General features: G+C 57.2%; 1 protein-coding gene across 3 annotated transcripts in view; it reads left to right on the top strand.

Annotated features, from left to right (window-relative positions):
- The first annotated feature begins 379 nt into the window (after window positions 1–379).
- The window catches only part of PPP6R2 (protein phosphatase 6 regulatory subunit 2), a 58,213-nt gene continuing 34,047 nt past the window's right edge, over window positions 380–24,545 (top strand). For all 3 annotated transcript variants that reach the window (XM_056482664.1, XM_056482663.1, XM_056482665.1), the window contains exons 1-2: window positions 380–506; window positions 19,644–19,776. The gene's annotated coding sequence lies outside the window, so the exon portion shown is untranslated. The remainder of the gene's footprint in view (window positions 507–19,643; window positions 19,777–24,545) is intronic.

Genomic DNA, 24,545 nt, shown 5'->3' with positions numbered 1-24,545 from the left:
TCCCGTCCCTGTCCCTCCGTCCCGTCCCGAGTCGCCATCCCCGTCCCACCGTCCTCATCCCCGTCCTGCGGTGTCCCCATGTCCGTGTCCCTGCATCCCCATCTCCATGTCCCCATTCCCGTTCCCATGTTCCCGTCCCTATCCCCCCATCCCTGTCCTTGTGTCCCCATCTCCCATCTCCATGTCCCCATTCCCGTCCCTATCCCCTGTTCCCCTGTCCCCGTCCCTGTCCCCGTCTCCAGATCCCGGTGTCCCGCGGCCCCGCCCGGCCCCGCCCACTTCCTATAACCCCGCCCACACACGACCCCGCCCCTCCAGGCCCCGCCCCTCCCCCTCGGTCCCGCCCCTCTCCCCCCGCCCTGAGGGAGCCGCGGCGCCGCCGCCATTTTGGAGCCGCCGCCGCCGCCGCTCCGCCGCCGCTGCCCGCGCAGCCCCGGCCGGCCCAGCCCGCGGGCCCGGCCCGCAGCCCGGCCCGGCAGCGCCCGAGGGCAGCCCGGCACCCGCAGGTGAGCCGCGGCTGTCACCGCCGCCCTCGCGAGGCCGGGGTCGGGGCTGGGCCCGGCGCCGCGGGCTGGGCCCGCCGCTCCCCCGGCTCCTCTCCGGCCTCCCGGAGGCTCTCCCCGCGGTCTGGGGGTTCGGCACCGTTTGGGGGGTTAAAAACCTCCCCCGCCGAGTCGCTGTCCGGGGCCGGGCCGTGGTCCCGCCGCCTCGTTCCGTGCGGATCTGGGTTAAATCCGCCTGCTCTGCGCGTGACAGTTTCCTCTTGCCGTGTTTTGGTGCGTGCGGGGCTGGGGCTGCGGGCTCGGGGCGCTCCCGGATCGCGCCTGGCCGGCCGGGAGGGGCCGGAGCTGCCGGGAGTGGTGGCGGTGCCAAGGTCAGGGGTCAGGTCACCCTTGCTGGGCTCGGGTCTCCCTGCTGGGGCTCAGCGCGCCCTCCAGGCTCTGGTCACCTTCCGGGGGTGCCCTGCCCGCGGTCACATCACCCCCCTGGGCTCTGCTCCCTTTCCCGAGGGTCGGGTCCCCTCTCGAGGTTCTTGCCCCCCTCCTGGGGGTCGGGTCAGTCCCGGAGGTCAGCTCCCTTCCGGGGGTCAGGTTCCCTTCCTGGGGGTCAGATCACCCTTCTGAGGGTCCCCCTTCCTGGGGGTCTGGTTCCTCTCCTATGGCTCTGCTGTCTGGTCCCCTTCTGGAGGGTCAGATCCCCCTCGCAGGGGTCTGCTCCCCTTCCCGGGGGTCTGGCTGCTTTCCCGAGAGTCCAGCCCGTCCTCCGGGGTTCAGGTGCTGGTCACGGGGGGGGGTCAGTGGTCAGGGTCCCTCTCCCGAGGGTCAACTCACCCCTCCTGGGGTCAGGTCCCTCCCGGGGGTCACAGGAGGGGGATCAGTGGTCAGGGTCCCTCTCCCTAAGGTCAGGTCACCCCTCCCGGGGTCAGCTCACCCTTCCCGGGGTCACAGGAGGGGGATCAGTGGTCAGGGTCCCTCTCCCTAAGGTCAGCTCACCCCTCCCGGGGTCAGGTCCCTCCCGGGGTCGCAGGAGGGGGATCAGCCTCCCAAGGGTGTCACCCTCCTGGGGACCTGCCCACCTCAGGGTGCAGCCTTTGGCCATAAATGTCACCGTGCTGGTTTTATGAACGGCCAGAATCCGGGGTAGGAGTGGAGGCCCCGCTGGAACCACCACAAGATTCATCTGACAGGAAAGTGGCTCCTGGCAGAGGCTGGGAGGGCCCTGCTCAATTTGAGGGCCTTGTTTTGCACCAGCTTAAAAAAAAAAAAAAAAAAAAAAAAAAAAGCCAAACTAGGAAGTGAAAAAGAGAAACTGAGAGAAGTCGGAGGGGCCTGAGAGGTTTTTCCTCACTTGATCCCCCACTTGGAAATTCATGTTTTAAAAACTTGCAGGTTGTTTTCATGGTTTATTTTGTGTCAGAAAGGAGAAGGTGGTGATTCCAGTGCTGCCCAGCCCCACAGGTTTGAACCAAGCTCTTAGGAGCAGATTTGGGTTATAAAGCTCTGTTTAAAGCCTGATGAGAGAAGAAACATTTATGTTTTCTCTTATTACTCTGACACTTAAAAGCGAACATGCTGCCAAAATACTTCAGTGGTAAAAAAAACCCTTGGTGGATGGTAGTATAGGGATTTCCATGGCAACCAATGGTGATCTCATGGGAAGCAAAGTTACATTTTGGGCTGTCAGTGGGAGCACATCATGGCCTGGGCTGGCCTGGGTGACATTTGCTCGGCAGAAGGTGACGAGGGCTGGGTAGGAACAAACTGCTCTGAAACCAAGGCTTGCTCTCTGTGTGTACACTGATATTCCTGGTGGTTTTTCTGCTCCTTTGGATTAATGCTGAAACCCAGGGATGTGGGGCAGTGTCCTGGCCGGCAGTGGGGACACTGGTGGTGCAGCAGCAGGTGCCTGTGGGGCTGGTGGTGCAGGAGAGGTTCCTGCAGAGCCTCACACGGGGAGAAGGAAGCTTTGTTGTGGGATGCAGGAGCTGTGGAGCATCTCCTGCTCAGCCTGGTGTTCCAGGAGCTCTGTGTGTGCTGTGGGAGGGACAGGGTGGATTTCTGACTTCACAAATTGGAAACTGTCAAAAATAATAACGACGAGGCAGCGCTGTGTGAGAGCTGCTGCTCGGGGGTTTGTTACCAGGAGAAGAGCGCTCTGTGGGCTCGCAGGATTTTTGGGAAGCTCCAGGCCACTGCTGGCAGAGCTTCCCTGGGGAGCAGGGGGCTGGGGGGCCAGCTGTGTTCCATGGTGGGATCCCCCTGTCCTGATCACAGTTTCCTGGCTGGACTGGGAGGCAGCTGGAGGGAATCCCATCCCTGCTGGCCCCCACAGTGAGATCCTGAGCGAGAAGGGGGCGTTGGTTCATTAATGCTTTCTCTCCTCCTTGGTACCGAGATCTCCCCGTGTTTTCCCGTGGTGCTTTTCCATGCTCTGGGCAGGGAGTGCTTCCTTTGATGTCTCCCCTGAGTTTTCTGGTGCCAGAGGGGACCCAGAACTTTTCTTCCCTGAGCTCAGCAGTGGTATAGAGGAACTCCAGCATCACAGAACCACGGAGTCTCCTGAGCTGGAAGGGCCCCCCTGGGATCCTGGGTGCAGCTCCTGGCCCTGCACAGACCCCCAGCAATCCCAGCCTGGGCACCCCAAACTCTCCTGGAGCTCTGGGGCCGTGCCCAAGCCCTGGGCAGTGCCCAGCAGCCTGTGGGTGAGGGGAGACCCTTGCTGCCATCCAGCCTGAGCTCCCTGGCCCAGCTCCAGCTCCCTGGGTGCTGTCCCTGCTCAGCAGAGCCTGGAGAGCTCAGGGCTGGCAGCAGGGGATGAGCTGTGCTGCTCTCCTTGCTGGCAGCCAGGTGTGCAGGTGAGCACTGTGCAGGTGGGCTCTGTGCTCAGGATCCTCCGTGGATGTCATCCAGCAGGATGGTTTAACACAGTGCCTGAAGGGCAGGAGCTGCAGCTCAGCCAGAAAAATGGGCAAACTGGAATGCCAGGAAATAGGAGACTCTCTCAGTGGAGTAAATCTTGGGTTTGGAACAGGAGTAGAACAAGAATAACTGGGAAATTTGGGTGCAAATGGTGCAGGGGAAAGGGGTGAGGTCGGTGAGCTGAGAGCAGGAGGAGCTGGGTGCTTCAGTCATAGGATCAAGGAACATCCTGAGCTGGAAGGGACCCACAGGGAGGATCCAGTCCAGCTCCTGGCCCTGCCCAGACCCCCCAGTGCCACCCTGTGCATCCCTGGCAGCGCTGTCCAAACGCTCCTGGGGCTTGGGCATTCCCTGGGGAGCCTGTGCCAGGTTGACAGAACTTGAGAGAACTTTACAGAGAGGAAGGTTTGTGGGAGGTCTTGTTTTGCTGGATGCAGAATTCCTGAAGAACTAATTGAGGAGTTAATAGAGTGAGTTAATGAGTGAGGGCAGTGCTGGGGCCGGGCTGTCACACACCGAGCCTGGCCCGGAGCAGCAGTCCCTCACTCCTGGCCCTGTGTATGGGGAGCACAGCCCTGCTCCCAATTACACTTATGGGCTGCAGAGTTTTACCTCCTGTTCACGGAAAATCCACAGATGTCGGGGGTTTATGGAAGGCTCAGGGAAGGAATGTGGCCTCTGTGTGACCAGGAGTAGCAACAAAGGCTCTTAAGTGTCTCTTTGATTCAATGTTATTGGAAGCAGGAGTGTGTTGTCTTTCCTGGCTGCTGCTTTGTTTCTCTACTTGAACTTTTCTTTTGCTCTCTCTGCTCCCTGTTCCTCCCAGCACCCTCCCCTCGCTCCTGATGGACTTCCCTGCTCCTAGTTTTAATCCTCCCCAGCCTGCAGCACTGCAATAACCAATATTGACATTATTATCACCTCCTGGACTATTTTTACCTGCACCTTAACTCTGGTTTGGAGGGAAACCTGGGCAAATAAATATCAGTTATCTCAGGAAATGAAACTTTCGGGGCCAGCTTGAAAATCTCAGACGAAAAAGGCTCAGATTTGGGTGGAATTTGAGTGCCACACATATTGCTGTTGGATGATGTGTGGAAGTGGGAAGTTTGTGTTTCTTAGTGCCTGTTAGTCCCTGATGGAGCAGAGGCACTGTGAGAGTGACAGGGCCTGAAGCCTGACCAAACTTGTCCCTTTTGTCAGGGGTGCCTTTAAAGCACCCACGTGGCACAAGCCGTGACCGAGGCTGTCACCGCAGCGAGGGTGAGGTGATGTCAGGAGGAAGTGCAGCTCCCAGCCTGCTCAGAGCTGCCAGCTCTGCAGCTGCTGGGCTGGGACTGCTCCTCCTGCTCCCTCAGCCTCTCTTTCCTGTGTCCACCTGCTACCTGAGTGCTCTGGGGGTGGCTGTCCCCGGTGTCACAGCACCCACACACCCCATTCCTGTCCCTGGAGTCAGCCTGGGCAGCCTGAGGCTCCTCTGGGCAGGAGGGGAAGCTGGAAGGTGTGAGAGAAAAACCTTCTGATGAAATGGCAAAGGGCAGGCAGAGCTCAGAGCTCTTCCCTGGCTGGGGCAGAGTGACAGACTTCTCTGGCACAGCTTTCCATGGAGTCTCCTCAGCTGGAAGGGCCCCCCTGGATCCTGGGTGCAGCCCCTGGCCCTGCACAGACCCCCAGCAATCCCAGCCTGGGCACCCCAAACTCTCCTGGAGCTCTGGGGCCGTGCCCAAGCCCTGGGCAGTGCCCAGCAGCCTGTGGGTGAGGGGAGACCCTTGCTGCCATCCAGCCTGAGCTCCCTGGCCCAGCTCCAGCTCCCTGGGTGCTGTCCCTGTCACAGGAGCAGAGACCCGAGCTGCCCCTGGGGAGCTCTGAGCTCAGCCTCCTCCAGCTGGACATTCCAAGTGCCCTCAGCTGCTCCTTGTGTGGCCCCTCCAGACCCTTCCCATGCCCATGGGCCTCCTTTGGATGCTCCCCAGCAGCTTTAGTTGTTGTTTATATTGAGGTGCCCAGTCCCAGGACTGGAGGTGAGGCCTCCCCCGTGCAGAGCAGGGCAGGCCCCCCCTCAGTGCTGTCCCTGATGCCCCCCATGTCCCTCCTGGCTCCAGGGCATAGCTGTCTCACATCCCCCTTGCCATCCACCAGGATCAGGTCCCCTCCCAGGGCTGCTCTGCAGCCTCTCTGTCCCAGCCTGTGGGTGCCTCCAGGGCTGTCCCAGCCCAGGTGCAGAATGTGGCACCTGCCAGTGTTAAACCTCACACAGTGTGACTCCCAGCCCTCGGATTTGTCCAGCTCTGTCTGCAGGGCCTCTCTGCCTTTGGGGGTCAGCAGCTCCTCCCAGTTCTGTGCCATGTGCACACTTCCCTGGTGTCCCCTCGAGCTGCACAGGTCACCTGGGAAGGTGCTGAAGGGAGCTGGGCCTGAGCTGCAGCCCTGTGCAACCTTGGCTTTGCAGGGAAGCTTCCCAAACACCTGGATTGCTCAGCCCAGCCTTTGTGTGGGGCTGGCAGTGCCCCTGCTGCTCCTGCAGGGTTGCAGTGGGATTTCAGTCCTGCACTTTGCTGCTGCTCAGAGCTCTGTGGCCTGGAGTGGCACTGGTGACTCTGGTTGATTCTGATTTCCCTGGGCAGCTTCTGGAGCAGTGGCAGCAGAGCAGAGCCTGGCCCTGGGAGAGGCACAGGCCTGCAGCAGTGGGGATGCTCTGGCTGCGCAGGCACAGGAAGCAAGAAGGAAATTGAACCCCAGAAGCTGCTTCAGTTTCAGTTTTGCCTTCGATTCCTTTGAGGACTGAGTTCTGTCACACCTCAGAGGAGGCACCGGTGGCTGTGCTGTGACATTTGGGGTTTTCTTCCTTTCCTTCCGCTCCTCGGAGCCGTGCAGAGCCTGCAGCTCGTTGCAGCTCCTGCTTGGCTGTGCAGCGGGCTGGGATGGGAAGGTTGTGCTTCCTTAGCTGTTTATTTGTGTTTTCTTCCCTCGGCAGATCCCCCGGGACGCCCTTTAATTGAATTCTTTTATGTTAAGATGGATTTCTTTTCTTTGAGCAGCATAATTGAGCCCGTGAGCTCCCAGGTTGAAAACTGTGGCCGTGTCCCCGAGGCAGGGGACGAAGGGCAGGGCTGCACGGTGCCAGGAGCGGGCACAGGGCCAGGCTGGCAGCGTGGCCGTGCGGGGTGGGCACGGGGCCAGGCTGGAGCCCCGCGGCTGGGGCGGCACGGCGGGGCTGGCACCGCCCAGCAACCGGGGAGGGGCGGAGGGGCAGGGCACGGCTGTGCTGGGCATTTAACAGGGCAGGGCTGGGTGGCACCGGCCAGCAACCGGGGAGGGGCGGAGGGGCAGGGCACGGCTGGACTGGGCATTTAACAGGGCAGGGCTGGGTGGCACCGGCCACTGCCCCAGGGAGTAGCACAGGGACCGGGCACGGCTGTGCTGGGCATTTAACAGGGCAGGGCAGGGCTGGGGATTTAACAGGGCAGGGCAGGGCTGGGCATTTAACAGGGCAGGGTTGGGTGGCACCGCCCCAGCAACCGGGGAGGGGCGGAGGGACAAGGCGCGGTAGAGGGACAGGGCGTTAACCAGGGCCACGGCTGTGCTGGGCGTTTAACAGGGCGGGGTTGGGTGGCACCGGCCGCAGCCCAGGGAGGGGCAGAGGGACAGGGCACGGCTGTGCTGGGCATTTAACAGGGCAGGGCTGGGGCGTGCAGGGTGTTCCTGGGGTGGCTGTGGCCGTGCCAGGCTCACAGGGAGCAGGGCTCAGACACCTCCTCTTCCTGGGAACTCGTGCTGCTTCCTCTGAGAGCCTGCAGCTCCTCACAGCACACCTGGAGCTGCTGCAGGGCTGGAGCCCCTCAGCCCCCAGGGATCCAGGCTGGGAGAGCTGGGGGTGCTCACAGGGCAGGAGAAGGATCCAGGCAGAGCCCAGAGCCCTGCCAGGGCCTGGAGGGGCTCCAGGAGAGCTGCAGAGGGACTGGGGACAAGGGATGGAGGGACAGGAGCCAGGGAATGGCTCCCAGTGCCGCAGGGCAGGGCTGGCTGGGATCTTGGGCAGGAATTGCTGCTGGGCTGGAATTGGCAGAGCAGCTGTGGCTGCCCCTGGATCCCTGGCAGTGCCAAGGCCAGGCTGGACATTGGGGCTGGGAGCAGCTGGGACAGTGGGAGGTGTCCCTGCCATGAACTGCAGGGGTGGCACTGGGGGGCTCTGGGGTCCCTTCCCACCCAAACCATTCCATGACTGCACTTGTGTTTCAGTGCCCATGTGTCCCACTGCTGGCAGTTCTGCAGTTGGGATGTGGGGCTGGTACGTGGCTGCAGTGATGGTGACAGCAGCCGTGATTCCATGTTAGGTTAAGTCAGGCTTGGCCCAGGGGATGGAATATCCAGGTTATCCTGGGAGCCCTGAGCCAGGACACCCCATTCCTGCTGAGCAGGTGCTCAGGCTGCACCATTTAATAAACTGGAAAACACCAAAGGATGTTTTTTCAGCTTAGCTCTGCAGCTAGTTTCCTTTTTATTTTTCAGTTGCAAGATTGTTTTTCTTTGTGCTCAGTTGTTATTTACTGCTTCTGCATTCTTCTAGTCCTCGTTCCCTGCCATGGTTGGAATGTGATGGTCTTTAAATCCCTTCCCACCCAAACCACTCCAGGATTCCCTGATTTACTATATCATTCTTTAATGTTGCACTGTCCATGGTATATCCTAAACTTTGTTCCATTACTTTCTCAGTATTTCCCCTCCCCCCAGCAACGTGTTTCATACTCTGCCTTGGCTTTCCAGAGGCTGGAACCTCTCCCAAAGTTCACACCTGTGAGATGTAAATCCCTCCCTCTGAGCAAGGGTCCAGGGTTCCTTTTTCAGTCAGGGCAGGAGCCAGATGCTCGTTCCTGTGTGCAGGCTCTGAAGTAGCTGAGTTGTGCTGGGGAGGTGCTCCTTCCCCTCCTGCCCAGGGAGTCTGGGTGACTGCTGGGATCAGCCATCCTCAGTGCCAATGTCTGCACCCTGGGCAGGGGACACCTGCAGGGCTGGGGCAGGGACAGGGGCAGGGACCTCCTCAGCTGGGAGCTGCTGGACAGCAGAGATTGGGCTGGGAGCTCCCCAAGGGCTTTTCCAGCCTAAACAATTCTGTGGCTGTGAGATGCTGGTGTTTTGCCATGACCAAACCCTGAGCTCTGCCTGGGGAACCTTCTCCTCATCCGTGGATGAGTTTGCTGCTGGAAGCAGGAAGGGATTCAGGACCATGGAGGTGTCCCTAAGGCCAGAGCACTGAACCAAGTGAAGCTGTTGTTATGCACATGCCCAGCTGGTTTTCAGTTCTGTGAGGAGCACGGGCACAGCTCTGCTGCTCCTGCCATCAGCAGGAGCTGGAGCTGCTGGAGCAGGTCCAGGGGAGCCCAGCACGGTCATACAGGGACTGGAGCACCTCCAGAGCCAGCCTGGGAGAGCTGGGAGTGTTCAGCCTGGGGAAGGGAAGGGTGTGTGGAGTCCTCACAGCACTTTCCAGGGCCTGAAGGCATCAGAGAGGGACCCTGCAGGGACAGGAGCCAGGGAATGGCTCCCAGTGCCACAGGGCAGGGCTGGCTGGGATCTTGGGCAGGAATTGCTGCTGGGCTGGAATTGGCAGAGCAGCTGTGGCTGCCCCTGGATCCCTGGCAGTGGCCAAGGCCAGGCTGGACATTGGGGCTGGGAGCAGCTGGGACAGTGGGAGGTGTCCCTGCCATGAACTGCAGGGGTGGCACTGGGGGGCTCTGGGGTCCCTAAGGCAGAGGACAGGGTTTCCCCACCCCCTTCAGTGCCTGGAATGGGGAGGGCCCAAAGCTCAGAGGAAGTTTATCAATATTTTACTGAGTTGTTCCCTTCTGCTTCAGAGAAAGTTCATTGATTTATGGCTGGTCCCAGACTGCTGTGTGGGACTGAGGGCTCTGAAAACTCAAGATGAAGCAGCAGAGGAGTTTCCAAAAGCTGCAAGGGGCTTTAGGGTACCCAGTGTTGCTGTGGGGTTTGGGATGTGGTGCCAGCAGTGACTGCACACTCAATTTCATGGCTGTTGCACCCTAACTTCCTCTTGCAAAAGAGGCAATTTCAGACCTTCTGGTTTTCCTTCCCTTTGGTCACCTTTGTTCTGACACATGAAAAAACTGGTGCAGGGCAGTGATGTGAATGTGGGGAGTGCTTCCAGTGTGTCCATGGCCTCCCTGCTCCTGCTTTTCCCTCTTTCCAGCAGCAGCTCTGCTGAGGAATGCTGAGTCTTGCAGGAAAAAAAAAAGCCCACTTGGGCTTCAATTGTCACAGGTGAATTTTGGGCATCAGCAGGGATTTGTTTATGGGAATGGTGCTCAGGCCTTGGAACTGCCAGGAGGTTTGGAGTGCCCATCCCTGGAGGTGTTCCAGGAATTCCTGGAGGTGGCACTGAGTGCTCTGGGCTGGGGCAAGGTGGGGTCAGGCACAGCTGGGACTGGGAGGGCTTTTCCAGCCCCAGGGATTTTGGGATTCTTAGAGCTTCTCTGTGCAGGAAGCAAATGCTGGAAGGAAGCAGTGCAGGTCCCAAGAACAAAACTGGTGAGTTATTTTTAGTTTTAGGAGAAAAAAGCAGAGAGGAGTATTGAGTGTGTCCTTGGAGTTTGGATCTGTGCTGGGGTTTTCCAGGGAAGTGAGATGGGATCACCTGGTGGGCACAGGAGACTGGGCCATGTGGGGAGAATCCTGTTGTGTAATCCCAGTTTGTTTGGAGCTGTGGACTGTGCCCTGGTCAGGAGTGTGTTATTTTGGGCAAAGCAGGTGGGATCACCAGCAGGGCCAGCACTGGGGGAAGCAGGAGCATCCCAGGGCCTGGCTGAAAGGAGCAGTGCCTGCTGGCTTTGGGGTTTAGTGCTTGAGGGGCAGTTCCTGCTGAGGAAATCACTGCAATTCCTGGGGATTGGCCCATTCACACTCCTGGGGGAATCGTGGAATCCCAGGTTTGGGACACCAGGCAGGGACACCTTCACTATCCCAGGGGGCTCCAGGCCCCTCCCAAACATTCCCTGCTGCCATGATCAGGAGAATTATTGATGATCTCCTGTGGAGGGTGAATGTTCAGTTATTTCCCAGTGTTGATCCAATCTCTAGGATTCTTTATTAAGCCTGGAAAAAGAAATGCCATCCTTTTCAGTCTTTGGAAACGCTCACCCTACAGACTGCATGGGTTTGGTGAGAGGTTTTGGTCACAGTGTGGGTGACTCCTTGGATCAGTGGGACATTGCAGCTGTCCCCTTCCCGTGCTCCTCCTTCCCCACCTCCCTGCCCTCCCTCCCTGCTCAGACATTCCTGCAGCAATGTTTGGGGGAATGATCCAGCTGATGATTCTTTTCCTGCTAATGCTGCATGGCAAAGGAGCCCCATTTTTTCCCAGTCATGCCTCAGATCAGGAGTGTGTCCTGCTGCTTTGGGATTCCCAGGGCAGGCTGAGCTTTGATGTTTCTCTGTCCAGGTAAAACCCATGGAACTGCTAAGGGTGGGTCTCAGAGTTCCCAGGGATTTTTTTCCTTTCAGGTTGTTTTATGGTGGATGAAGCCTGGCTCATAAATAGAGGTTAAGTGGTGCCATGCAGGGAGAACAGGCTGGTGCTGCCTTGTCCTGGGAAAGATGTTTTACCCAGTTCTGAGAAACTGGGTAAAGAGGGAGCAGCAGGAATTTCCCCATGGAAAGGGAGGTGAGGGATTGGAACTGCCCAGGGAGGTTTGGAGTGCCCATGGAGGTGTCCAGGGAGTTCCTGGAGGTGGCACTCAGGGGCTGGGGACAGGGTGGGGATGGGGCACAGCTGGGACTGGATGCTCTTTTCCAACCTCAGCCATTCTGAGCTCCTTCTGAAGTGTCTTCATTACTTTTAACTGCAAAACTTCTTAACCTTTGCATGGCCTGTGTCTGTAATGCCCTGCAAGCTTGAGGAGATGGAAATGCATTTATTGAACGTGCTCTGTTCTGGGTCTGTTGGGTGGAGGAGCATTGGAATATTCTGGCAGGAGCTGCATTGTGTGACAGGCTGGGCTGTTCTGGTGCAGGCACAAACTCACCTTGGGAGCTTTGAACTGGGATGAAGGAGCAGGAAGGGAGCACAGCAGTTGTTTGACTGGCTCACTTGAGGCCTGTGTGGATCAAATAGGAACGGGCAGCCCTTGATCTCCCCGTGGGTGCAGCAGGAAATCTCAGTTTGCAAATGCTGGCCCTCAGTCTGAGCACAGAGAGGTGTCTTTTGTAACACTGCCTCAGTCTGTGTGGGCAGCAAGGATGAAAATAGCCAAGGTCCACAGAAGGACTGGGACAAAGTGGGATTTCTGTGAAGTGCTGCTGTGCACCCAGTAACAACCAGTACCTTGCTCTGACATCCCAGTCTGGGTGTGAACAGGGACTGGGGCTCGGCTGTGCTGACCCAGGAGAAAATGTCACTTGTTGCTTGGGGCAGAGATCCAGGTGATGCAGGCAGGCCGAGAGGGAGGAGCTGAGTCCTGGAGGAGGAGATCAGCACTTCAGGCACCCCGGGACTTGCTGGGTTAACACTCAGATCCATTGCACATCTCACACTCCACGGGTGCTGTTTAATGGTAGCCCAGAGCCCCCCGGGGCTCCTTGGGCCGGGGCTGTCAGCACAGAGGAGCAGCTGGAAATCCCAATCCTGCTGAATTTCTGCTGGAGTACATCACAGCCTGGAGATTCCTCTGCCCCCAGAGCTGCTGGGAGCCCAGCAGCCTGCACAGGTGAATTTTAGGGATCTATTGAGCTCCATCTGCCCTGAGCTGTTAAAAATGTCCTTTTTTGTGCTGCTCTGTTCCCAGGCCGTTTGGGATCCTTTTCTGCAGCTTTTGAAGGCTGTGGTTTCTTCCTGTCTGGGTGTGTAGCAGTTAATTAAAGAAGTCACATTTAAATCAAGAAGCTGTGCAAATTCTGTCCTTAGCATGGGGTAGGGCAGCAATTAGGAGGCTGCTTAACGAGATACTGGGTGAGGATAAACAAAGTGCTCCTGATAGCATCTCTTTGGGAGCTTCAGAGCCCGGGAAGGATTAGAGGGAGCTCTTCATGTCTGGTGCACGTTTGTCCAACACTGAGCCCTTCAAGGCTTTATTGCCAGAGGCAGTTTTCTGTTCGAGAAAAAACACAACACAGCCCCTTTCCATGCAGAGCAGCATCCCACCGTGCCTGTGTTTTTGTGGGGACAGCTCTGGAGAGCCCTGGAGGGGCTGGGGGAGCTGCAATGGGGCTGGGGGAGCTGCAATGGGGCTGGGGGAGCTGCAATGGGGCTGGGGGAGCTGGAAGGGGCTGGGGGAGCTGGAAGGGGCTCAGCTGGAGAAAAGGAGGCTCAGGGCCCTTGTGGCTCTGCACAGTCCCTGCCAGGAGGGGACAGCCCCAGGTCGGGCTGTGCTGCAGGAACAGGGACAGGAGGAGAGGGAACAGCTCAGGCTGGGCAGGGCAGGGCAGGGGGGCAGCAGCAGCAATTTCCCCATGGAAAGGGTGGGCAGGGGTGGGAACTGCCCAGGAGGGCTGGATCCCCATCCCTGGGGGGAGGATCCAGGGAATGTCTGGATGTGGCACTGAGTGCTCTGGGCTGGGGACAAGGTGGGGATCAGACACAGCCTGGACTGGATGGCTTTTCCAGGCTGAATGGTGCCAGGATTTTGTAATTCAAATGCAGGGATCTTGTTAATTTGTCAGATGTTAAGGAAGAATGAAGAAATTCCCCTTCATAGCTCACAAGGGGAAAACAAAAGGAGGTTCTTGGCAAACTGGTGAAATATTTTGGTTGAGAATAAATTTTATCTGTGAGTTTTAAGTGGATCCAAGTGGTTTTCAATGAGCAGCTTGGGCCAGGGGATGTCTCAGGGAGCTAAATTTGGGGGTGTGTGGCAATGAGGAGCCCTCAGTGCCTTGGGATCACTGCCTCGAGGCCTCTGGTGTGTCCTGCTTTGCCTTTAGTCAGGGATTCCAGAAAGAATCCAGCAAATGAGGGAGGAGGGGCTGGGTTCATGGAATCATGGAATCCCAGACTGGGATGGGGAAAGGACCTCAGAGCCCCTGCAGTGCCATGGCAGGGACACCTGCACTGTCCCAGCTGCTCCCAGCCCCATGCTTGAGCTCCAGGATTTCCACAGGAAGCATTTCCTCTCCTCCTTTGGAGTTTCTCACCATCCTCTGTGCCCCCACCATTCCTCTGGAGAGAAACCCACCAAGGTCTTGGATTCAGACTTTGCTGTGTTAAACACGAATGTGGGAATGATTCCATCTTGGAAGCAGAGCCAGGTGTGTTCCACAGGAGTCTGAGGCAGGAGCCTGAGGAGGCTGAGAGCTCTGAAATAACTGAGTAGATCATGATTCTCGTCTCCTGGCAGACTGAATCCCAGAATCCCAGAAATACTGAGGCTGAAAAAGCCCTCTGGGATCACCCCCAGCCCAGAGCACTCAGTGCCACCTCCAGGAATCCCCTGGACACCTCCAGGGATGGGCACTCCAACCCTCCCCTTTCCAAGGGGGAATTCCTGCTGAATTCCTGCAGGATGGTGATTTTCTGTTCCCCTCCTGCAGCACTCACAGCAGGAGGACTCTGGGATGTGCTGCAGCCCCTGTCAGGGCTGGCCTGAGACATTTACAGGGTGCTCTGAATTCTGCCCTGTGTTTGCCTCTCTCTCAAGGAAAGTTGGGTCGTTTTTAGGGAAGTGAAATTGTGCAGTCGAGAAATGCTGATAACCCAAACGATCCAATTTCTTGGGAAGAGCTTGAGGATAAAAATACTGTAAATTGTTGTGAGGTGGCAGTGGGGTGTTATGTATGAGCCTGGCACTGCTCCTTGCCTGCTTTCCTGGGGCTGCTTGGCACTCTGGGGATGGATCAGGGCTGCCTGCCAGCTGGGCAGGGAGGGACAGGGCTGCCTGGGCAGCAGGAGGGGAGAGGGCTGGGAATGGCCCTGCCCTGCCCTGCCCTGGGGGTCACCAGGCACCGCCCAGATCCCTGCAGGCTGCAGCTTCCTCCCAGCCACCACTGGGCTGGGATAACCATGGCCATTACAGTAATAATAGCAATGATAATGATAATGATAACAGTAATAACAGCAACAGCAGCAGCCCCTGTGCTTGCAGGTGTGGGCAGCCCATTGGGAGTCCTGGGCTGCATTTCCTCAGCCAGCCTTGGGGAGGGAGCTGCTGTCCTTCAGAGTCTGACTGGAAATCCACAGCAGCACATCCATCCTGGGCTGTACCTGGGATCACAGCACCACGGAGTCTCCTCAGCTGGAAGGGCCCCCCTGGGATCCTGGGTGCAGCTCCTGGCCCTGCACAGACCCCCAGCAATCCCAGCCTGGGCACCCCAAACTCTCCTGGAGCTCTGGGGCTGTGCCCAAGCCCTGGGCAGTGCCCAGCAGCCTGTGGGTGAGGGGAGACCCTTGCTGCCATCCAGCCTGAGCTCCCTGGCACAGCTCCATGGAGGGTTGGAAAGATGAGGAGCAGCTCTGGCCCCACAAGGTGCTGGTTCTGTGCTGGATCAGCCCCTGTGGAAGATTCCCAGAGCTTGGCCAGGATTTTAAAATAGTAACTGGTCTTGGTGACTTCTCCAGTTACCAGGATCATTCCAGGGATCTCATGATTTGCATATCATTTTCCAAATGTCCACATGCAGAGGAAAAGAAATTTGCTGTTGCTCTGACCTGAGCTGATGAAGGAAGAGTTGAAATGATGTTTGCCAGGAGGAGAGGATTTAGGGATGAGCAGAGAGGGGTGGGCTGGCTGCTCCTCCGTGGGGATGGAACAGGAATTCCAGAAAAGTGCCACAGGGCAGGGCTGGGTGCTCACCTGGACAGGAATTGCTGCTGGGCTGGAATTGGCAGAGCAGCTGTGGCTGCCCCTGGATCCCTGGCAGTGCCAAGGCCAGGCTGGACACTGGGGCTGGGAGCAGCTGGGACAGTGGGAGGTGTCCCTGCCATGGCACCCCCGTGTCCTGTCCCTGTGTCCTTGTCCCCAGTCCCTCTGCAGCTCTCCTGGAGCCCCTCCAGGCCCTGGCAGGGCTCTGGGCTCCCCCTGGATCCTTCTCCTGCCCTGTGGGCACCCCCAGCCCTGGAGCAGCTCCCTGGGCTCTGGACCCTGCCCAGCACTTTATCTCAGCTCCTGTTTATTTACTGTTAGAGCCAGTGGCTCTGGGAATGTTTCAATTCCCTTCTTATGGCTGAGGTTCAGAGAGTTGGTGGAAGGATCTTTCTGCATTTATTTATTAATTTACTAGAAAAGAGGAAGCAGCAGAGAGCAGAGGCCAGCCCAGTGAGCTCAGTGGGCTGCAGGAGTTTGGGGTTAGAGTTAATCAGGATCTCTGGAGTGCCCATCTTGGTCACTTGGTGTTTGTGGTCACTTGGCTGAGCCCTGGGCTGTGCCTGGGTGTTTTCCAGCTCTTCCACCCTTCAATCCCTGAGTTCCTGCCTGAGACAAGGAGGGGAAGGGAAGGGCTGAGGGTGTCAAAGGCCCAACTTCAGAAAGTCACTGCAGGTGTTGAGGGTGTAACATCCCCAAAATGGGAAAACCTCAGGAGTGTTTTTCCCAGTCTTTGCATCACTCCTGGAGAGAAGCTGCAAAGTCCAGCTGGTTTATGCTGGGGTTGTTTTTTTCCTTTGGCTGTGTTTAGTCTTGGCAGGGCTGCCCAGGGAGGGTTGGAGTGCCCAGGGAATTCCTGGGGTGGCACTCAGGGCTCTGGGCTGGGGGCAAGGTGGGGATTTGGCACAGCTGGGACTGGGGAGTTTTTCCCTTTTCCAGCCTCAGGGATTCTGGGATTTTGTTGGGACTGCTCTTAAAGCAGGTGGGAAGAGGCTGAATAAATCCCAATAAATTGAGTGAGTGGACACTAGGGAATGGTTTGTGGTTCTGTTCTCCTGTCAGCAGTGCAGGTACCCTGGGAAATGCTGCTTTTCTTAATTCCAGCAGCTCAAACTCTTCCTTTATCACTGAAGTCTTGAGGGAAGTTCTAACTTATATAAAAGGTTGAATTTAGCTCATTTGGGTTGATATTTCTGATCAACCATGATAAAGTAACTGAGGCAGTGGGAAGACTTTACATTTTGTTAAAAATAGCTTGTTTTGTACACGCCTGTCCTTTCCCAAATGCTCCCATCCCACTGCTGCCTCCTGGGATGTGCCATGGGATGGGTGGGAAAGGCAGGAATTCTGTTCTCATGTTTAAGGGTTAAATGGACCTTGTGCTAGTTTTTATTGAGGAATTCCAATTCTCCTCATCCTCTTCCAGTGCCTTGTGCAGCTACAGAGCCCTTTCCCTGTGGCTGGCTCAGAGCAGTGGGGGTGTGGATTCCTCCCAGGGAAGGACATTCCAGCCTCTGGATCCCTTCTGGGGGAGGAGCCCAGCGGGGAGGCTCAGGGGGATCTCAGCTTCTTCCCGAGGGTGCTGGGCACTGACAGGGCACAGTCCAGGCCCCAGAGCTCCAGAGTGTTTGGACAGCACTGCCAGGGGTCCAGGCTGGGGTCTGGGGGTCTGTGCAGGTCATCCCTGGGATCCCCTCCAGCCCAGGAGGCTCCAGGGGTGCTTCTGTGCTTCCATCCATGCCTGGCTGGTCCATTCCTGCCTCCCTTGGGCACAGGGGCACAGGGAGGGATCCAGCCTTGGGGCAGGGCTGCTCCTGCAGCCTCTGGGAAGGGCTGTGACCTGTGTCCAGCAGGGCTGTGGCACACGCTGTCACACACACACACAAACAGACTGTCACACACACACACACTGTCACACACACACAGACTGTCACACACACACACACTGTCACACACACACACACACAGAATGTCACACACACACAGACTGTCACACACACACAGACTGTCACACACACACACAGACTGTCACACACACACAGACTGTCACACACACACACACACACACACACACACAGCACCTGGCCCAGGTAACCCCAGGAGCAGGGATCTGCTCCTCCTGGCCCTGCAGGGCTCCAGCAGGGCTGGCCCAGGTGGAATTCCCTGAGGAGGCTCAGGAGAGGAGCTGGGCTACCTTGAGCAGTTGTTGATGACTTGCTGAGGTGTAAATGCTTTTCCAAAGGCTCTGCAGAGCTTCCTGCTGGGTTCAGTCTGCTCAGGAATGAGCTTTCCTCACGTGCCTGAGGGGGGTCCATGGGAGGGCATTGGGATATCCTGGCACCTGTGTCCCCAGGGGAGGAAGGTGTCCCCAGGTGTCCCCAGGTGGAAGGTGGGCTCTGGCACAGGCTCTGGCACACGGATGTGAGGAAAAGCTGCAGCCCTTGGATTTCTTGGGAGGGAACTGTGGGCAGCCCCTGGCCCTGAGGGGCAGCTGCTGCTGCCACCAGGTGTGTCCCTGGCACCAGGTGTGTCCCCTGACCACCAGGTGTGTCCCTGGCACCAGGTGTGTCCCCTTGGCCACCAGGTGTGTTCCCTGCCACCAGGTGTGTCCCTGTCACCAGGTGTGTTCCCTGGCCACCAGGTGTGTCCTGGGGACACAGCAGTGACACCGCCTAGTGGCAGGAGTGCTGGCTGAGGTGACATGGCAGTGACACAGGGTGTGCTGGCTGGGATGGCACAGCAGTGACACAGGGTGGTGGCACACAGGGGGTGCTGGCTGTGGTGACACAGCAGTGACACAGGATGGTGGCTTTGGTGACACAGCAGTGACACAGGATGGTGGCTTTGGTGACACAGCAGTGACAGGATGGTGGCTGAGGTGACACAGCAGTGACACAGGATGGTGGCTGAGGTGACACAGCAGTGACATGGGGTGGTGGCTGTGGTGACACAGCAGTGACAGGATGGTGGCTGTGGTGACACAGCAGTGACACAGGATGGTGGCTTTGGTGACACAGCAGTGACAGGATGGTGGCTGAGGTGACACAGCAGTGACACAGGATGGTGGCTGAGGTGACACAGCAGTGACATGGGATGGTGGCTGAGGTGACACAGCAGTGACAGGATGGTGGCTGTGGTGACACAGCAGTGACACAGGATGGTGGCTGTGGTGACACAGCAGTGACCTGGGGTGGTGGCACACAGGGAGTGCTGGCTGTGGTGACACAGCAGTGACAGGATGGTGGCTGAGGTGACACAGCAGTGACATGGGATGGTGGCTGAGGTGACACAGCAGTGACACAGGATGGTGGCTGAGGTGACACAGCAGTGACATGGGATGGTGGCTGTGGTGACACAGCAGTGACCTGGGGTGGTGGCACACAGGGAGTGCTGGCTGTGGTGACACAGCAGTGACACAGGGTGGTGGCTTTGGTGACACAGCAGTGACCTGGGGTGGTGGCACACAGGGAGTGCTGGCTGTGGTGACACAGCAGTGACACAAGGTGGTGGCACACAGGGAGTGCTGGCTGTGGTGACACAGCAGTGACAGGATGGTGGCTGAGGTGACACAGCAGTGACAGGATGGTGGCTGAGGTGACACAGCAGTGACATGGGATGGTGGCTTTGGTGACACAGCAGTGACAGGATGGTGGCTGTGGTGACACAGCAGTGACACAGGATGGTGGCTTTGGTGACACAGCAGTGACCTGGGGTGGTGGCAGGGGCTGCCCAGGGAGTTCAGGGAGTTCCTGCAGGTGGCACTCAGGGCTCTGGGCTGGGGACAAGGGGGACATTGGGCACAGCTGGGACTGGAAGCTCTGGGAGGGCTTCTCCAACCTCCCTGAATCTGGGACTCTCTCAGGGACTTTTGGGCACAAATTCCAGAGAAAAAGGTGTCAAAGTTCAGAAATAAAGCCTTGAGCAGTTTTTGTTTAGATCAGTGCCCTGGGTTTGGGTGGATGTTGTTCCTCCAGTGAAGTGATCCCTGATTGGAAGATGAGGAAATAGATTTATTCTCACATTTCATTTCCATTTGAGGTGGGTCCCCCCTGCTGGTTGGGGTCTGTGTGGGTGTATCCCATTTCAGAGCTGGGTTAGAGCTCTGCAGCTGGGGGAGCTCATGGGCTCTGCCTCTGTGATCCCTTTCCCCATCCCTGCTTGTTCTGAGCCTCATCCAGCCTGGCCCAGAACACTTCCAGGGCTGGGCAGTTCAGCTGTGCCCAGTGCTGCAGGAGGAGGGAACTGGGATAACTGGGGGGATCCTGTGTGGCCTGCTGGTGATGGCTTGGCAGGGGCTGTCAGTCCCTGTGACCTCCCTCTGTGCTGGAGGGTCCTGTGGAAGTTCATTTAGGGAAAAAAATAAAAGCTTTTGGTCCTCAGGTACCTCTGGTTGTTGATAACTTTTAAAATTCTCTTCCAGGATTGGAGTCTTGCAAAGGAATTCACACTGGATGAAAACCATTTCCTGAAGCTGGGTCTGTTCCAGGAACTGTAACCCAAATGTTTCTGTGTCTGTGGAGGAGATCTCACGTTTGAGGAAACTTCTACTGAAGGTAGGAACATCTCCTGTCCTTTTGTCCTGGAATGGTTTGGGATGGAAGGGACCCCAGAGCCCCCCAGTGCCACCCCTGCAGTTCATGGCAGGGACACCTCCCACTGTCCCAGCTGCTCCCAGCCCCAATGTCCAGCCTGGCCTTGGCCACTGCCAGGGATCCAGGGGCAGCCACAGCTGCTCTGCCAATTCCAGCCCAGCAGCAATTCCTGCCCAAGATCCCAGCCAGCCCTGCCCTGTGGCACTGGGAGCCATTCCCTGGCTCCTGTCCCTCCATCCCTTGTCCCCAGTCCCTCTGCAGCTCTCCTGGAGCCCCTCCAGGCCCTGGCAGGGCTCTGGGCTCTGCCTGGATCCTTCTCCTGCCCTGTGAGCACCCCCAGCTCTCCCAGCCTGGATCCCTGGGGGCTGAGGGGCTCCAGCCCTGCAGCAGCTCCAGGTGTGTCCCCAGGGCAGCTCTGCAGGTGGGGTCTCACCTGGGCACAGGGTCCCCCCTCCCCTGTGGGATCAGCCCAGCACTGGGGGTGTCTGGGCAGGCCCTGTGAAGTTCCTCATTAAGGGACCAATTAATTCCCAGTAATGAGGGTGGGTTCTGTGGTGCTGGGTGCCCAGTTCTGGGGCTGCTCCTGGGTTGATCCTGATATTTCATACCTGGAGCCATCTGAGAGGAAATTGTTGTGTCCAGGGATGTTCCTGGGGATGGAGTCCAGGCTGAGAGCTCAGTCCCTGTGTCCCTTGAGCCTGGCCTGGCTGTGTCCCCATGGACAGGGTGCCCAGGGCTGCCCAGGCAGCTTGGGAGTGCCCTGGAGGTGTCCAGGGAATTCCTGGGGGTGGCACTGAGTGCTCTGGGCTGGGGACAAGGAGAGGATCAGGCACAGCTTGGACTGGATGTGCTGGGAGGGCTCTTCCAACATTCCCAGCATTTTGGGATTCATGGTGTGCTGGCCAGGATCCTCCCTAAAGCAGCTTCAGCTGGAACCTCTCAGAGCCTGAGCTCAGGCCATCATTGCTGGGAGAGCATGGAGCTCCTGTTCCCTGCTGTGTGGGGCTGCTTGGCTGCTGCAGGAATCCCCTGTGGCAGGGGCACACTGTGCCCTCCTCTGGGCAGGGAGCAGCTGGGATCCCACTGGAGTCCCCAGGGAGGCATCCAGCACAGAGCTCAGGGCACCCAGCAGGGGCTGCCCTTTGCTGCAGCTCTCATGCCCTGGGGACTCCCTGCAGCTGTGGGACAGCAGGATCCTTCCCAGTGCCACAGCTGGACTGCTGACCTGGGCTTTTCCAGTGGGGAATTCTGTGGGGAATGCTCCCAAGGGAGAGATTGGATGTACAACAAGTTGTCCCATGGAAATAGGTGATGAGCTAGATTGGAATGGTTAGGTGGGATTTAGGGAAGGGATTGCTGCTGGGCTGGAATTGGCAGAGCAGCTGTGGCTGCCCCTGGATCCCTGGACCAGTCCCAGGCCAGGCTGGGTGGAGCTGGAGCAGCCTGCCCCTTGGGCCAGCTTTGGTAGGCTCAGCCTCATTCCTTCTGTGTCCCAAGCAGATGCTGATTCCTTGCTGTTCTCTTCCTTCTGGGATCACTCCCAAAACTGGCCTTGGTTTGGGATCCTATCTCTGATTTTGTTGATTCATTTCTTACCTTTCATCCTGCTGCTGAGTGGGAGGGAGTTCTGCTCTAAAGCTGTTTGGGAATTCCATGCCCAAGCCTTCAGTGGGAATTCAGCTGAGCCATCTGTGTTTTCCAGGTGGATTTTCCAGTGGTGGAACAGTTTGCTGCAAAAGCTGGTTTGGGGCTCCACCTTCAGCAGGTTCAGTAAAGTGGGATTTGGTTCCCTGGAGCTGGGATGGCTGTTACTGGATAACTGGGGTGGGAGGTGGAGAGCTCTTGCATGGGTGTGTGCTCCTGGTGTGCTCCAGACTTCCTCCCATACTGGAATTGGAGGGAATCCTCTACATTTGGAGTATTTTTTGTTGCTTTGTGTAGCAAAGCTTATAAAGATTTATGGAGGAAATAGGGGAGATTTTGTATTTAAAAAAAAGAAAAAAAAACACAAAAAAACCAGAAAGATTGAGCTTGAAATTCCCATCAGGAATCTGTGTCTGTTCAGGCTAAAATCCACCCTGGATGGAACTGGGACCTGCTCAGCTGGGCCAGAGCTGCTGGAGTTGGGCTTGGCTTTGGGATTTTGTGCTGGATGTTACTGGGATGGCAGGAGGGCCCCAAAACTCTTTTTGGGAGCATCCATCCCTCAGCACTTCCATGTGCTCCCACCTAGATTAAGTGTTTTATTTTGGCAGGAATGTCTTAAAGGGGCATAAATCAGTACAAAAAAATCAGTAAATCCTGGGAATTTTGTCCTGGTTTCCAGGAGGAGTTGCCTGGGGGGTTCCTGCCCCTCTGTGTTCACTTTTCCTGGTGTTGGAGTGGGGAGAGCTTTTGGGGAAGGTTGGAAGATGCTGTGGATGTTTTGTCTGTGCCTGTGTTTGCTGAGGCTCAGGGGAGCTCTTGGTGACACAGAACTGGCTGGGAATAACCCAGGGAGAAATCTGAGCAGCCCAGGGCCTGGGTACTCCTGGAGCTGGGGGGCTGGGGGGCTGGGAAAGGCTCCTGGGAGTGACCCAGGGTCCTGAGAGTGACCTGGACACAGAGAGTGACCCTGGCACTGGGAGTGACCCTGGCACTGGGAGTGACCTGGACACAGAGAGTGACCCTGGTACCTGAGAGTGACCCTGGCACTGAGAGTGACCTGGACACAGAGAGTGACCCTGGCACTGGGAGTGACCCTGGCAGTGGGAGTGACCCTGGCAGTGACAGTGACCCTGGCAGTGACAGTGACCCTGGCAGTGACAGTGACCCTGGTAGTGACAGTGACCCTGGGTCCTGAGAGTGACCCTGGCAGTGACAGTGACTCTGGCACTGTGTGACCCTGGCAGTGACAGTGACCCTGGCACTGAGAGTGACCCTGGTAGTGACAGTGACTCTGGCACTGTGTGACCCTGGCAGTGACAGTGACCCTGGCAGTGACAGTGACCCTGGCACTGTGTGACCCTGGCAGTGACAGTGACCCTGGCAGTGACAGTGACCCTGGCACTGTGTGACCCTGGCAGTGACAGTGACCCTGGCAGTGACAGTGACTCTGGCACTGTGTGACCCTGGCAGTGACAGTGACTCTGGCACTGGGAGTGACCCTGGCACTGAGTGACCCTGGCACTGAGTGACCCTGGCAGTGACAGTGACTCTGGCACTGTGTGACCCTGGCAGTGACAGTGACCCTGGCAGTGACAGTGACCCTGGCAGTGACAGTGACTCTGGCACTGTGTGACCCTGGCAGTGACAGTGACCCTGGCAGTGACAGTGACCCTGGCACTGAGTGACCCTGGCAGTGACAGTGACCCTGCCACCTGTGCTCTGCCCCCAGGTCACTTCCCTGCTGTTCCCACTGCACTTCCCAAAGGGAGCCTTGGGATGAGTCATTCCCTGGGGCTGCCAGCAGCAGGAAGCTGGGACATCACCCATGAAAAATAAATAATAAATGGAAGAAATCCCCATTGGAATTCCCAGCATGGAACTCCTTGGGCTCAGAACATTTTGTATAAAACATTGATTTTGTCCTTTATGCAAAGGAGCAGCTCTGGGGCAGGTACTGTCCAGGACACAACTCTGGGGAGGGAGGAAAATAAAATGAAATAAATTGAAATAAATAAAAGAACATACAAGATGAATGGAATAGAAATAGAATAGAAATAGAAATAGAAATAGAAATAGAAATAGAAATAGAAATAGAAATAGAAATAGAAATAGAAATAGAAATAGAAATAGAAATAGAAATAGAAATAGAAATAGAAATAGAATAGAATAGAATTTGGGCTCCCTTCCCACCCAGCCCATCCCAGGTTCCCTGAGCCTGTGGTGCCCACCCAGGGGATGTTTAATTGCTGTTGTTAATGAGCTGTCCCAGCCCTGTGGGCTCCCCTGGGCTGCAGCCTCTCCTCCTCCCCAGCCCTGCAGCTCCTGCAGAGCCTTGGTGACAAGCCCAGGGCTTGGGGTGACACTGGGATTTCCCTGCTCAGGCTTGGAGGTGCTCCCTGGAATGCAGGTGCTGACACAGAGCTGCTCTCCTGGAGCCTCCTGGGCTCTGCTCTCCTGGGGTATCCCAGAAATAAATCCTGGGAAGGGCTTTGGGTGTCCACCTGAAAGAGGTAAAACATCTCTGCTTTACTGGTGGCAAAAGTGACCTGAATTAAAGTGCTGAGATGGGAGAAGTGGCACATCCCATGGAATCAGAGACTCCTGGGATGGGTTGGGTGGGAAGGGCCCAGAGCCCCCCAGTGCCACCCCTGCAGTTCATGGCAGGGACACCTCCCACTGTCCCAGCTGCTCCCAGTCCCAGTGTCCAGCCTGGGACATTCCAGGGGTCCAGGGGCAGCCACAGCTGCTCTGCCAATTCCAGCCCAGCCCCTGCCCCCTCCCCAGGGAGGGCCAGGCAGTTTTCCTAGAGATGTACAAAAAGCTCAGGAGAGCTGTGGAATTGCCAGGATTACAGTGTGGAATTGCCAGGATTGCAATGGGTGTCAGTTTGGAAGGGGAGAATTCCGTGTGCCTTCCACACCAGTGGAGGGAATGTTTCTGCATTTGGGTTGACTGAGCCCCCAAACCTCCTTCACTGAAGGCCCTTGGTGCCAGATTTTCCCTGGGTGAATTTATAACCAAGCAGAGATGGTTAAAAATACCCAAAGAACAGTTTGTGAGGAACACACAGAGCCCAGCAGTGC

Source organism: Oenanthe melanoleuca, chromosome 1A, assembly GCF_029582105.1.
Source record: "Oenanthe melanoleuca isolate GR-GAL-2019-014 chromosome 1A, OMel1.0, whole genome shotgun sequence".
Lineage (NCBI taxonomy): Eukaryota > Metazoa > Chordata > Aves > Passeriformes > Muscicapidae > Oenanthe > Oenanthe melanoleuca.
Note: the sequence above shows the minus strand (reverse complement) of the source record. Positions and strands in the feature narration are given on the sequence as shown.